This window comes from Myotis daubentonii, chromosome 2 (genome assembly GCF_963259705.1).
Source record: "Myotis daubentonii chromosome 2, mMyoDau2.1, whole genome shotgun sequence".
Taxonomy (NCBI): Eukaryota; Metazoa; Chordata; class Mammalia; order Chiroptera; family Vespertilionidae; genus Myotis; species Myotis daubentonii.
This window is the reverse complement of record NC_081841.1, coordinates 59414817-59429977: the sequence shown is the minus strand read 5'-3', so window position 1 is coordinate 59429977 and position 15161 is coordinate 59414817. Positions and strand designations below refer to the sequence as shown.

The 15161-nt window shown below is 38.4% G+C and overlaps 1 protein-coding gene across 5 annotated transcripts in view; it reads right to left on the bottom strand.

Moving 5' to 3' along the window:
* The window catches only part of SLC16A7 (solute carrier family 16 member 7), a 162229-nt gene that overhangs the window by 108273 nt on the left and 38795 nt on the right, over positions 1-15161 (bottom strand). Inside the window, exon 1 of one of the 5 annotated variants that reach the window (XM_059683443.1) lies at positions 12889-13165. The exons of 3 other annotated variants lie outside the window; for them this stretch is intronic. The gene's annotated coding sequence lies outside the window, so the exon portion shown is untranslated. Of the gene's footprint in view, positions 1-11998; positions 12248-12888; positions 13166-15161 lie in introns of those variants that run through there. One more of the 5 variants, XM_059683442.1, reaches the window with a different exon arrangement.

Sequence of the window (15161 nt, the reverse complement as noted above, 5' to 3'; positions counted from 1 at the left end):
AATGTCAGTTCTTCCCTTGCAACATATAGTCTAACAACACTGAATTCATTTGTTTCCAGCTCATTCCATGTTATTTCATACCTTCATGTCTTTACTGCTTTACTAGGTATCCATGCCTATCAAGAAATCCTCTTCTCATTTTTCTATTAGACAAGCTCCTATTGATTCCTCAGGAGTTCCTCCTTAATCTTAAGAGTTCCTCCTTTGTGAGAGTATACACAAGGAAGACATAAGGGCGAGGATGATAGGAAGTATTGATGCAGCCCTGACCAGTTTGGCTCAGTGGATAGAGCATCGGCCTGCGTACTAAAGGGTCCCAGGTTCGATTCCAGTCAAGGAATTGGTTGCGGGCACATCCACAGTAGGGTGTGTGCAGGAGGCAGCTGATCAGTGTTTCTCTCTCATTGATGATTATAACTCTCTATTCCTCTCCCTTCCTCTCTGTAAAAAATCAATAAAATATATATATTTTTTTTAAAAAAAAGAAGTATTGATGCAGTGAGGATGTTCAGGAAAGGCGTTAGATAAAAGGGAAGCCTCACAATATCAAGTTGATAGATGATGAGGCTCAATTATGATATCAGATTTCTTGATTAACTTCTATCTTTCATATACATTTATGTTTATTGAAAAGCATTTCAACTGCTCCCTGAAAGCAAAGAAATTGAATCTGAAGCCTTTCAGATTTTCAGATAATTACAAAAAAATCCCCAACTGTCAGGAAATCACCAGTTTTCCATCTGTTTATGAAGAAATTTTGAAAGGGGAGAGGGGGAAAATGAGTCAAGTTTTAACACACATTTGCTGGCAGGAAAATCAAACTAGAATAAACAGAGATTATTTATTTTTCTGCAATTTTCATGAATTCCTTTTGTACCAGTTACTTATAATATCATTATAATACAAGCCCGAGGTAACTTCTGAAACTGAAATTTGGGATTTTATAACCTTTGAACTACAATAAAGCCAGAACCTAGATTGTAATTAACATCTAGTAAAGTTCTGCATCGTTTTGCTTTGTTTTTTCGTGTTTGTTTTTTAAGATTTTTTTTTAAAATATATTTTACTGATTTTTTACAGAGAGGAAGGGAGAGAGAGATAGAGAGCTAGAAATATCGATGAGAGAGAAACATCGATCAGCTGCCTCCTGCACATCTCCCACTGGGGATGCGCCCGCAACCCTGGTACATGCCCTTGACCGGAATCGAACCTGGGACCTTTCAGTCCACAGGCCGACGCTCTATGCACTGAGCCAAACCGGCCTCGGCTTAAGATTTTTTTGGTTGTTTTATTTTGATCATCCAGCTTTATTACGTTCTTAATGACATACATTCTCCTGTCTGGCTGCTATTTATATTTTATGCTAAATATCACCCAAATATTCAAACTTATCAAATACTCAATATTTCCAGTACAAAATCACCCACCCCACATGCTCAGAGTTGCAAGAGGAGAGAGACTGCTCTCTAAAGGGCAGTGTCATCATCATCTCTATGGATATTTATTGCATTTTTTTTAATGGATGTACATCATTGCTGAGATAGTCTCAAAGTCAGCTTCCAAAGCTAAAACAAAAAGCTGAAAATTTGGCCACAATTTTCCTCAGTTCACCAAAATTTCTTCTGTTCTGTGGAAAGGCTGCTGGAAGACCAATGTTTTCAAAAGGTTCAGCTTAATTACACTGATGTGGTCCCACTTAGCTAAAGCTATTTTAAGCATCTTCTTGGGTTACAGTTAGCTATATTACAAATCTAATTACACTTGCCCACAGGAAAGAAAGTACACGTAGACCCTGCTCTGTAATGTACTTAATAAAAGGCACTATATTTTCCTTCATAGCATTTATGAAAATTGTTATTATACAGTTCCTTATATTTATAATGCCTGTCTATAAATTTCACAAGGGCATGGTTGTATATGCAATACCTAGCACAGAGCTTAGAAGGCCAACAAATGTTTGACACATGAATGAATGGAAGACCATGTGAGCTACAACTAAATTTATATACATTTATGCTTGTCACTTTACATTCATGCTGAAAAAGTAAACATATTTCAGAAACTCACTGAGACACAGTATAGTGTAGAATAACAAAGCATTGATTTGCAAATCAAAAGAAATAAATTGAATGCCAGATCTGGTATTTAAGGTGGATTAAACTCTCTAACACTGTTTTCTCGTCTGTAAAATGTAAACAGAGGTAAGTATTAAAGATAGTGCATACAAAAGTATGCAGCTCAGTCCAAAGCATGAAGTAAGGCCTTAGTGTGGTAGGTAACTTCACGTATCAATATTTTATATAGCTTTTAAGTGTATTATACGAATTCAAACTATCCCAGTCTTTAAAAATTGACAAAACATCTATTTTGAGCATACGTGGACAGTAATAACTCATCAATAATTTATGGCATTAAAATGAATTTTCTAACAGCTTTGTGCGTGTTTTCCCAAATATTATAAGCTGTTTAAACACGTTACTTTTAATTACTTTCAACACTTTACTCTGTACACGATTTTCAAATTCTTCAGAACTATTCTTGAATCTGTCTCAATTGGTCTCCATAACCACAATCTTAATTCATGGTTAGTGCAATTCTCTGGCCTACATTGTATGCTCTTCCTCAATGAACTTTCATTTCATTTTCACCCTTCTATTCCATAACTTCAACCACTATCAAATGGAAAGAGTAGTTGTCTCTGAAATGTGTCTCCCCTCTCGATTGTACTTTCAAAGAATCAGGTCCAATTTCAATCCACATCATTCATTCATCCATTTATTCACTGAGCACCATTTATGTTCTGGTTTGAATGTTTGTGTTCCAAAAATTCAGATGTTGAAAACCTAATGTCTCAGATAATGGAATTAAGAAGTAGGGTGTGGTATTTAGGAATGGGCTTGGTGGCTTATAAAAGAGGTTCCAAAAAGCTACCTTGCCTATTCCACCACATGAGGACACATGAGAAATCTGTGACTTAAAAGAAGACCCTCATCTGACTCTGCTGGCACAGCCTCCAGAACTGTGAAAAACAAATTTCTGTTGTTTATAAGCTTCCCAGGCTCTAGTATTTTGTTACAGCCGCCTGAACAAACTAAGACAATCTATGACCAGACACTGTGTTAGGTTATAGAGTTACAAAGATTATCACAGCCTGGCTGATGTGGCTCAGCAGTTGAGAGTCAACCCAGGAACCAAAAGGTTGCTGGGTCAACTCCCAGTCAAGGCACATGCCCAGGTTGTGGACTTGATCCCCAGTACGGGCCATGCAGGAGGCAGCCAATCGATGATGTTCCTCTCTCATTGATGTTTCTATCTCTATATCCCTCTCTGTTTCTCTCTGTGTAAAAATCAATAAAAACATTTAAAAAAAATAGGTGAGTTCATAAAGGAGGTGCAAAAGAATATGTTTTTTAAAAACGATGATCACAATGAGGTCTCCAGTATCAAAGAGCTCATAATCTAATTAGGGGATACAAACCTAGAAATAGATAATTTTGAAAAATGTAGTAAAGTAAGTAAAATAATTAAGTGTGTGGCTTTTTGAAAACACAGAGAAAGAGTATCTAACCAGCCTGGGGTAAGCAAAGGACAGTGACAGAATTTTAGAAAAAGCGATGCTTCTTAAAGATCAGGAGGAATCAATGGATGAAAAGGACAGGAAGGTCATTCCAAGTCCGAGGATCAATATGAAGCACAGAAACCAATGATCGTGCATGCATACAGACAGCAAGTCTATTTACTTATTTATTTATTTTAATTGGATTTATTGGAGTGACATTTGTTAATAAAATTATAGGTTTCAGGTGTACAATTCTACAATATGTCATCTGTATATTGTACTGTGCTTGCCATCCCAAGTCAAGTCTCCCTCCATCACCATTTATCCCCCACCCACCCTCTTCTGCCTCCCTCTACCCCATTTCCCACTGGTGAAAATTTATTTTTGAAACTATTGTTACATCAATTCACAAAGTATGTCTGCAGCATACAAATGTGTAGGAAAGGTTTTATTTAAGATTTTGTTTAAATTAAAATGAATTGACAATACAATTTTTTTTAATCTGTAAATTCAAATACTTTTCTCTTAACACCATTAAAAACAATATTAGGAAACATCTGCTTTGCTAGATTTCATTCAGTGTTTCAGGTCATATGGATCCAGTATTGATATTCCAAAATGGTGGAGTATCAACTTTACTGTGCATCTTCTCACCAAAGACAAGCTCAAAACTGCCTTGTTCATTACATCAAGGAGAGACCACAGCTGACACACAATCAATAATGGTTCATTAAGCCCTAGGTTGTAGAAAAGCATGAGAATTGACTCCCTCTTTTCAGAAATGGAAAAAGTAAGATCAAGTGATACCTAGTAACTTCAGTGTCTCTCCCCAAATCAGAAATATCCATGCTAAAATGACTCCCTTGAATGTTTAAAAGTAAAAAAGTCATAAAGACAAGATTTTGAAAAAACAACATAACAGTCCAGCAGTTGAGCATCGACCCAGGAAGCAAGAGGCTGCAGGAACAATTCCCGATCAGGGCACATGCCTGGATTGTGGGCTCAATTTCTTGTGGGGAACATGTAGGAGGCAGCCAATCGATATTTATCTTTCATCAATGTTTCTATCTCTCTAACCCTCTTTTTTTCTCTCTCTCTCTAAAAAAAAGTCAATAAAAACATACTTAAAAAAAAACCATAACAACAACAAAGATTAACTCTATTTCTATTCTGGCACATATATATTAATAGCCCTAGAAACTATTGCACAATTTTAGAATAAATTTGGACCCATCAAAAAATATTCACTTATTAATGCAAAAACTAGTTTTGTGTTCCATGAGGACAGGGACTTCATTTTTGTTCATCACACTTTCAACATCTCAAGCAAAGTAAGTTCTAAGAACTACTTTTGAATGAATGTATGAATTAATTAATACTATGTATAAGACTAGACTCAGGAGAATTTGGCAGCAAATTAATACACAACATCTCTGCCCTGGCAGGAGATACAAATTAAATTAAAATACAAATTAAAAGAATTGATTTGTATGAAGTAAATTAGAAAAGAAGCAGCCCAGCCAACATGGCTCAGTGGTTGAGCATCGATCTATGAACCAGGAGTTCTCAGTTTGATTTCTGGTAAGGACACATGTCCGGTTGTGGGCTCGATCCCTAGTTTGGGGTGTGCAGGAGGCAGCTGATGAATGATTCTCTCTCATCATTGATGCTTCTGTCTCTCTCCCTCTCCCTTCTTCTCTGAAATCAATAAAAATATATTTGAAAAATGAGCATAGGAATAAAGGGAGGGGGAAATGGCTCCTTAAACTAATGTCTTTAAGTAAGGCCTCTGTGGGGGCAGGATAGAGACTTACCTAGGTAAGTACTATGTATGTGCTATGTCATATAGTTCTCACTACAGGGTATCCTGGCAGCTATCATATCTCCAATTTATAGACAAAAAAGTTCAGGTTAAAAGCGTTAATACAAGATTCATTTTGCCTCGCTGGTGTGGCTCAGTTGGTTGAGCATAGTTCCATGCACTGAGAGGCTTCTGGTTCAATTCCGGGTCAGGACACATGCCCTGGTTACAGGCCCGGCCCCAGACTCCCCATATGGGGTGAGCAGGAGGCAACTGAGTGATGTTTCTTTCTCTCATCAATGTTACTCTCTTTCTCTCTCTTCCTTTCCCTTCCACTCTCTCTAAAATGTCCATGGAAGCACTAAATTCTATAAAAATGCTGTACTCCATATATTGTTCAATTAGAAACCTTTTAGCCTTCTCAAATTACTCATATAAGTCATTTTTCATACACGCAGTTCCTCTCAAAATGCCTGTATATACAGGTTCCTGAGGGAACTTTGCTTAAGCACCAAAATATTCTCTTTACATTTTTGGAAAAGACATTTAGAACATCAGTCTCTTTATTAGGCCACCAAGATGAAAGGTATTTTCAATTCTTAATACATGGCAGCACTTGTTTCTGATAGGGGCTGCCAATGACTTTCATTATGCCTGTCAATCAAATGGTAGAAAGGAAAAATAAAATCATTGAAAAAAATCCTACACACTACAAACAGTTGGCATGGGTGGTATGAAACCGCCTGTTATTTGGGTAGATAGAATTCAAGGGTATTTTAGGAAAAGCACTACTTTTTTTTTCCCTTCAGAATTTCAGTCACTTAATTTCACAAAACAAAAATAACAATCACATGTTTGGAAAAGTAAAATTATAAAATATTTTTTTTCTGTCAGAGTATGGAGTTCAAGTTAACATAAGATTTCATTTCAAATGACAAAAGGCACATTCACCAAAATTTAGAGAAAATATATAAGTTGAAATCATGAAACTCCCCTCAAAAATCAATGATGCAATACAAAGGGTAAATCACACATTTCCTCGTCTTTTTTGTTTCTAACAACATTCCCGGGTTTCCTTACAAACATTTAAAGGAGGCAGAAGGCTGAGAAATAGGTCAACATCGGTTAAAGTTGCTTCAAGTAGGAATGTAATTGTAAACCCATGATGATGCAGTGAAAATGACTGTCATTTTTTATTGGCGATATTGCTCTTCGCTACATCATTGTGGTTACACAGAATGGTTTCAATTCCCTCACGATCACAAGAGTTTTGTGTTGTAGTTTTATGTTTGCTTTCTTGTTTATACACAGTAATATCTGTGAGAACATTAACCTGTTCCCTTCCTTAGCTAATTATTGATGGGAAAGGAAGCAAAGGAAGAGTCAGACATTGTTGAGCATAATCAGCAGGGAAGCAAAGGCCTGTTTGCTTCACCAGGAAGCTACAACTTCAAACCCGAGAAACCTCAGCATAGCCCCTCCAAGGGGATTAACACCTTCCCCTCCCCCACAACCGGTACCAGATTGTGTAGGGGGCGAAGGGAAAGCACAGGGAGAGGTAAGAACATGAGCAATAAAGTCAAAATGGTGCAGGGAAAAGTGCTGGACCATACAGGCCTGTCAGTCTAACCGGGGAAAAAGATCATTGGCTAGGGATGGACCCCATCAGAAGCCCGCAACAGTTTGGGAAGCTGATTGGCTATTTTGAAAGAGCTCCTGGTTCCTCCCAAGCCAGAGAATACAAAATTCCAGGTGGACAAAGAAGCTCTCTGTCCCTGGCTTGAGACCTGAACTTGCCCTGTCCACTCATGTTCTCTCTCCATCGCCGCATGGCCCTAGAAGCCGCATGACCACTGGCCCTGCAGACCCTACACACAGGCTCCAGCAGGAGCCTCGGAACAGCGGCAAAGCAATGGATTGCAGCAGGAACACAAGCTAAGTCAGCCAGATGCTCCACTGAACTAAGTTTTAACACTGCACCGAATCTCTGAACATTGACTCTTTCTGGCTCTGATTTTTCCACGGTGAGAGGGACGGATATAGGGCATTGGGGAACTTCTTTAATTTTGCTTCCTGAATGAATTTTGCCACCAGACCTCATCTTCTCTTGTAGGTCCTCCAAAATGCTTTCCTCGTGACAGCGCCAGAACCCCCTTCCACCAGCAACAATAAGAGGAGGAATAAGACAGGAGCAAAACAATGCACTGTTCTGTACTAAACAAAAATTGGCAGAGCAACTAAAGACTAATTCCCAGAATAGAGCACAATAAAACCAAAGAAGGATGGTAGCAATTATGAGAGCATTTTGAAAAATTCGCTTTCAACTCCTGAATCAAGTCTTGGAATTGCTAAAAATCTTTAGAAAATAAAATCAACGTATTTTTGTAAGGCTTCAAGGTCAAAGCCCAAGAGCCCACAGGGTTATAAAGTTTGTTCATGTATGTATTACGGAGTTGATAGTTCCTGATGATAAAAACTGGATAGACTTGCAAGCTATTAAATCCATATTTGATGCTGAAATAAGAATCAGCTATTCTAATTCAGGTCATGTCCAACAACCAAGGGATAATGTGCCTCGGGTATTAATAGAAAAGGTACAGGAATACGTAATAACGCATCGGGGCACATGAAAATACCAATACTGGTCCTATAATTTGATATTCATTAAATACTACATATTATGTTTCCTATGTTAATTATAACCAAACAAAGCTATCAGAGATCCCAGTACACTTTTTAAGAAAAATGTAAATTTTTTTTCTGGAAGATTATCATGGAAGAGGTCTTAGTTTTTATACTTAATGGGCTGGAGAATATCTTTAGGAAATGTTTAAATCTAAGATATCTAATAATTACTTGTAGCATATTTAATAACTAAGAGTCAGGATCTGTCTCTTCTTAGGTCAACCACTAATAAGCTTTGTGAACCTTGGAAAATTAAGTTAACCTCTGGAAATCAAAGTTCCTTAATTTCTAAAATAGGAATATCTCCTATTTTACTAAAAGAATAAAATAATATACTGTACTGCCTTTGGATAGCTTAACATTTGCATGACACATAGCATTATTAATTATATTTTTTCCTGAAACAATGTGACTAAGCCATTGGAATACAACAGAAAAGACAGTATTGTTAAAAACTTTATTTTTAAAATTCTTCCTCTGTCTAGAACAAGGGTCCTCAAACTTTTTAAACAGGAGGTCAGGTCAGTTCACTGTCCCTCAGACCGTTGGAGGGCCGGACTATAGTTTAAAAAAAAAACTATGAACAAATTCCTATGCACACTGCACATATCTTATTTTGAAGTAAAAAAAACAAAACGGGAACAAATACAATATTTGTATTTGCATGTGGCCCGCGGGCCGTAGTTTGAGGACCCCTGGTCTAGAATGTAGTTCATATAAAATAAGGAACACAAGATGAGAAAATAATGGCACAGTAAAAAAAAAAAAAAAAAAAAAAGGCAATGACCATGACAGCAGCTTTTATTTATAGGAAACTGTTAAGAACAAAAGAGGAAGAGAAAACAAAAAGAGAATTATAAAAGAGCAGAGAGGCCACAAGGAGGTAAAGAGATGAAATAGCTAGTCACCATAAAATATCAGATTATTATTATATTCAAAATAGTTGCGGGGGATGGGGGGAGAATTCAATTGTCCCAAGGTGCATTCTGTTAGTGTCCTTTGAGCCCTAGGCATGTGTTCAAGATACTACAGAATTGAGATTAACAATTTGTGGGATCCTAAATTTATGTACTTTTTAGTAAAAAATGTAACTATTTGTGACACATTTCTTTCTATGTCTTCCAATGTACAACACAGAAAGAGCCAGGCAGGAGCCATTTTATTAAGGGCAATCTAAGGCTGAAATAAAAACAACCTTCTACCATGCCACAAAAGGCTAGATTTACAACTGAGTGGTGTGACTTCAATACTCAAAAGGTGGAAGCTGACGGTGTTTAATCAATATGGTCTCCATTTTCCATAAAGAAATGAGCAAAAAAAGTCCATGGTACTTACTGGTACACAACCACATTGGAAATAGGAACAACATTTTCCAAGTTATTCAGAATTAGGAATTAGTTTCTCTTCGTCTACATACTATCTGAAAAATAGCATGTCAAGTCTATATGCTGGGAGAGTAACATTGATTAACACAACGTGTCTGGCGATGCGTGAAAGCTGAAATCCCTGATCTTAAATTTATATAATCAAATGCATAATCATCATCCAATGTACATACTACCTGGTAAATTCACCAAACACGGAGGCCATTAGACCAACGAGGATCTAATGCCACCGCGACCTACCTAAGCAAAACAAAATCTAAACCTGTAAATGCCTCAAGGTTACTATATCAACAAGCTAAGGACAGCCGATCACAAACAGTCAACTAGGCTTTAAGCTACAGCCATTCAATAATGTCTTTACTTGGCTTGTCTTTTCTCTATAAGATTTACCCAAGCACCAATCCTGGAGCACTCCTACCCACTTCTAGTTTTGCATGGCCCAATTCAAATAGATTTTTGCTCAAATAAACTCTTCAAATTCATAATATGCCTCATTTTACCTTTTCACATGTCTCTCAGCTGAATTTGCTTACCACCCCTAGATTTATATAGTAACAATATCCAATAATAAATCACTCTTTTGCACACATATTTTTGTCACCAAATAAAGAGAAACACAGCCTGAATATTCTGTAGAGTAACTTAATCAGAAAAGGCCTGAAAAAACTTTTGTTCTATACTAGAAAAAAGAGGATAATTTAATCTCAAATTTCAATGGTGAAAATTTTCTAGATTAAATGTTTTCTCTTCGATTGTTTCTTGACATTATTAATGCTGGCAAAAAGTAAGTTCATCTGAGGAGAAAAAGAAGTGTTTGTGTTTAATTTCTTGTGAATATCATAATTCTTATACAGATGTTAATTTAAACCTACATCCTTAGCTTATAATTATTAAGCTTCATTTATTTGGAGACCGTTTAATCAATTTTTAAAATAAATAAATAAACAAATAAATAAATCTAAGGGAAACAAAACTCACATTCAGCTTACCCTACACAATTATTTCAAAGAAAGAGCTATTTAATCGACGTTTGTTAAGTAACTATATTTAATATGTACTGAAAATAAAAATACTTCTAAGTGTTTACTTAAGATGAATTTTACTGAGTAATGCTGATTTCTAGTATGTCATCATTAATATATGCAAATAACCTAGAATAAGGATATTTGAGTGGTAAAGAGTTTCAAAGTACAGTGAAGCCGTGGGCAAACTACGGCCCGCGGGCCAGTTCCGGCCAGTTTGAAATGAATAAAACTAAAAAAAAAAAAAAAAAAGACCGTACCCTTTTATGTAATGATGTTTACTTTGAATTTATATTAGTTCACACAAACACTCATCCATGCTTTTGTTCCGGCCCTCCGGTCCAGTTTAAGAACCCATTGTGGCCCTCGAGTCAAAAAGTTTGCCCACCCCTGGGATAGAGACTTTCTACCTCTTAAATGGGAGTATGGTGATAAGCAGTGGGAAATCCACAAGCGTAAGCGTATGGAAAATCTGAAGGATTTTCTCAGGCGAATACTTTTCTGATGGACAGATGAGTCAGTCCACAAACATCCCCCTGCCACCTTTGGACTCCGCAAGAGTCTTTAGCATCCATCTGAAGCGTAGGTGGGTTTCCGGAAACTGGAACACCACTCCTGGCAAGCCCTTCATGGAATTTACTAGTGTATACTTAACACTTGGATTTTCAAACTGTAAAATGAGGTTCGAACTGCCAAAAAATGCATGCATTTATTTCTAGATGATTAAGTGAAAAAATGATGTGCAAGTAATTAAATTGTGAAGTAAAGGACATTTAATATTTTCTAATGATAAAAGTACTGTTAGACTGGGCTCTTATTTATTGCATTGCATGGTTTGTAATGTGTTCTACCATAAGCTCACTTTGTATATAAAACTGAGGAATTTGTTTCAGCCGGACTCCAATGGAAAGAGAATTGAGGAAATAAGTTACAAAGGCAATGTTAATAAGGGGCAGAAATTCAAGCTCTGATAGTATATTTTGTATCTGGATATAGCAGAGAACTTTCCAATTAAGGTCAACAAGTAGAAAGCTGATAACTCTGAGCTGAGATTTATAAGGAGAGGTCAGCAGCATGTAATGAGAATTTGGAGCACATACATCCAGCTACAACACCTTTAGTATAAGTATAGCTTCTAATGCCAAAAGCTAATGGCTCCACGACAATAATAAATAATGGTGAGAGAATATTTTAGCCCCAGGCCTCAGAAAAAGAACTCTGGTGGCATTATACAATTTTCATTAACACTAGCTGAAGGAGTAGTTCTAAAGGGTAGTTTCAATTTCCTAAGTGTCTCAGCAGTAGAATATGTAAAATCACAATAGGCAAGGAACACCTTTTAGTTGAAAGCCATCCTTTTTGCCATGGAATTTACATCTAGACATGTCCTTGCAGGAGAGGGAGAGAAAGAGAGAGAGAGAGAGAGAGAGAGAGAGAGAGAGAGATGCCCACATTTCCATTACTCATTGTATTACATTCAAAAAAATTTTTAAGTAAATAACACTTAAAAGCATTGGAATTTACTTAATATTTATTGTGTACCTACCAGTATAAGCTCAGAGCACGCATGTGTATGAGACCAGCTGCAGTTGTGCCCTGCACAATCAACAAGGCCATTTACAGCCAGCCCTGAAGAACACAGACTTTGGAGTTGGCAGATCTGGAATCAAGTGACCCTAACCATGTGACTGTGAGCAAGTTAATGAACCTCACTAAATACAGTTTGCATATGCATAAAATAAGGGTAATAATATCAACCACCAGCAAGGGTTACTGAGCAATAAATGCAAATAAAACACATAAGACACTCCCTGCCAGAAGTTAGTGAGCTATGAAACTTAACTGTTTAATTTGTTATTATTACCACCATGTACCAGCCTTTGTATTAAGTGCCGGGGGTGGGGGTGGGGGGGAGTGTTGAATATGAGACACCTGTAATTTTAGAGATTAAACTCTATTGCTAAATATTAAGTAACCATATCATTCTTATTTAATTGTTACCATGAAAATGGACATCTACAATATGATAATGTAGCTTTCTCATCTCCTACTAGCTGATATCATCAGTAGTACACTAAGGTCTGATGTAACCGTAGTCTTCGTGGCAGTCACACTGTACAAACTGTAGTTCCCCAAGTGCCACGGCTTCCCCAAAGCCCAAGAAAATAGACTAGAGTAGGGTAGGGGTAGAATTGATAACAGCAAATATGAATAGTACAATGAAGTATTAACCAAGAAGACTGTCTAATTTTGTAAAAGGCAAATCAAGTGCAAGACCATTGTAGTTTTTTTAGCATTTATACAAGGACCAAGAAAATGCATTTTGAAATCTTGTCATTTCCACCCCAAGATTGACAGCAGAATTATTACTCTTCAATGCCACCAAGCAAGACCTAGAAGTCAGGTATCTTATTGACAGCAGAATGGATTCCTCACCTTTAGGGAACTCTCATACAAACCCTTGTCTCTTTCCAATGCCCATCAGCCCATTAATCACAACAGTTTCTTTTCACAGATCTCTCTTTAAACTCTTACTCCCCAAGTAGGTCTCAGCCGCTCACACGTTGCCTAAAATATAGTTGTATTTAGTTATTACCTTGAGTGAGCGCAAAATAGGTCCCAAAGTATACCTATATTTAGTGACTACCTGGGTAAAAAAGAAACGTTACAGTGAGGGCTGCTCCTCAGAAATAAATATGCCGAGTTATTCTAGTTACACTGTAGTGGTTCTTACGGGGGCATTGGGGGTGCGGGGGCGGGGAGGTTGTTCCTCAGGGGATACTTGGATTTGTTTACAGATACATTTGTTGTCACAATTGGGAAGATGCTACTAACTTTTGGTGAATATAGGCTGTGCCTAGACTCTGGTTAATCAAGGTAAGGCTTAGGGCTCATAATTTAAGAAGGCATTCACTCACCCTTGGGATAATGCCAATGCAAGATGAAAATTTCCATGACCCTGAAAATGAGGGCCTCCTTAAAATACTGTGCCCTAGCTGCCTCCCTGGCCTCACTCTAGTCCTGATCCTGGTTAGCGGCCAGGGATGCAGCTAAACATGCCCACAAAAGTAATTATCCAGTTCAAGATATCAATAAGGCTGAGGTTGGGAAACCCAGGCTAGTTCAGAGAATCTAAAGAAAAGCTGGGTTGGAAACTTCTGACTCCTACCCTTTCCACTTAAAGTTACAAATTTAAAATCACACGCATGTTAAATGTGCCTAAAGGTGAAATAATACCACATTCTAGCATTTAGGTTTAACCTGTTCTATTCCTATTGAACATACATAGCTGACAGTGGAGTTAAATTAATCTGACCCTCCTCCCTGGCCTCTGTGCGCAGGCCCCAGTTTTTCCTTTGCTGGTGTCACTCACGCATCTCACCTCCCTTTAAGGTCCAGATGCAAAGATATCTTCTAGTTGACATCTTACCATCAAAATGTGGCCCCTTCCTTCTCAGACTTCTTTCTTTCTCTCATGGTCCTTATTACACACGCCATCTATTTATTTATTTATTTAACTCACCCCATCCCCACTCGCCAACACAAACATGCACACAAATACACAATACTGATTTAGCTTCCCATGGCCATCGGCCAGGTTTTCTTTACTGATTTCAGAGAGAGAGGGAGAGGGAGAGGAAGAGAAACACTGATTGGCTACCTCCTGCATGTCCCCTACTGGGGATCGAGCCCACAACCCGGGTATGTGCCCTGACCAGAAAAGAAACTGGCAACCTCTCCGTGCATGGGAGGACGCTCAAGCGAGCCACACCAGTAAGACTCAGGTTTTGTTTATACTTACTTTCCCAAATACCTGAATGTAGAACAGTGCTTTGAACATGTAAAGTATTCAATATGTTTTCAATAGGTCAGTGAAGCAAGTATCCTATATAATAAAAGCCCAATATGCTAAGTGTCTGGTCATCTGGTCGTCCGTTCAACCAATCAAAGCGTAATATGTTAATGATATGCTCAACTGCTCGCTATGATGTGCAGTGACCAACAGGGGACTGGCAGTCGACCAGTTGCTGTGACGTTCACTGACCACCAGGGGGCAGATGCTCTGGTAAGTAGGTTAGCTTGCTGCTGGGGTCCGGCCATGCCATGGAGACCTCCTGCAGTCCCTCCCCAGCTGGTCAATTTCCCGCATCCCTCCTCAGTCCCGATCATGCGCTGGTGGGGGCCCTCGGCTTGGCTTGCGCCCTCTCACAATCCGGGACCCCTCGGGGGATGTCAGAGAGCCAGTTTTGGCCCAACGGCGAACAACCAGTCACTATGATGTGCACTGACCACCAGGGGGCAGATGCTCAACACAGGAGCTACCCCCTGGTGGTCAGTGCACTCCCACAGGGGGAGCACCATTCAGCCAGAAGCCGTGCTCACAGCTGGCAAGCACAGTGGTGATAGTGGGAGCCTCTCCTGCCTCTGCGGCAGCGCTAAGGATGTCCCCTGAGGGCTCTCAGACTGCGAGAGGGCACAGGCCAAGCTGAGGGACTCCCCCAAGTGCATGAATTTCATGCACTGGGCCTCTAGTACATAATAATACATAACAGACAGCATGAACCATAATATTTCCTGGTGGCTATCTAAATCTAAATATAACATTGCATTATTAGGCCTGGTACCAATTTTTTTTTTTTCCTGGCAGATGTTTCATCTATTTCAAGTCTGATATCCCAGAATTCTTGTGGTTTATCTTCCGCAGGTAA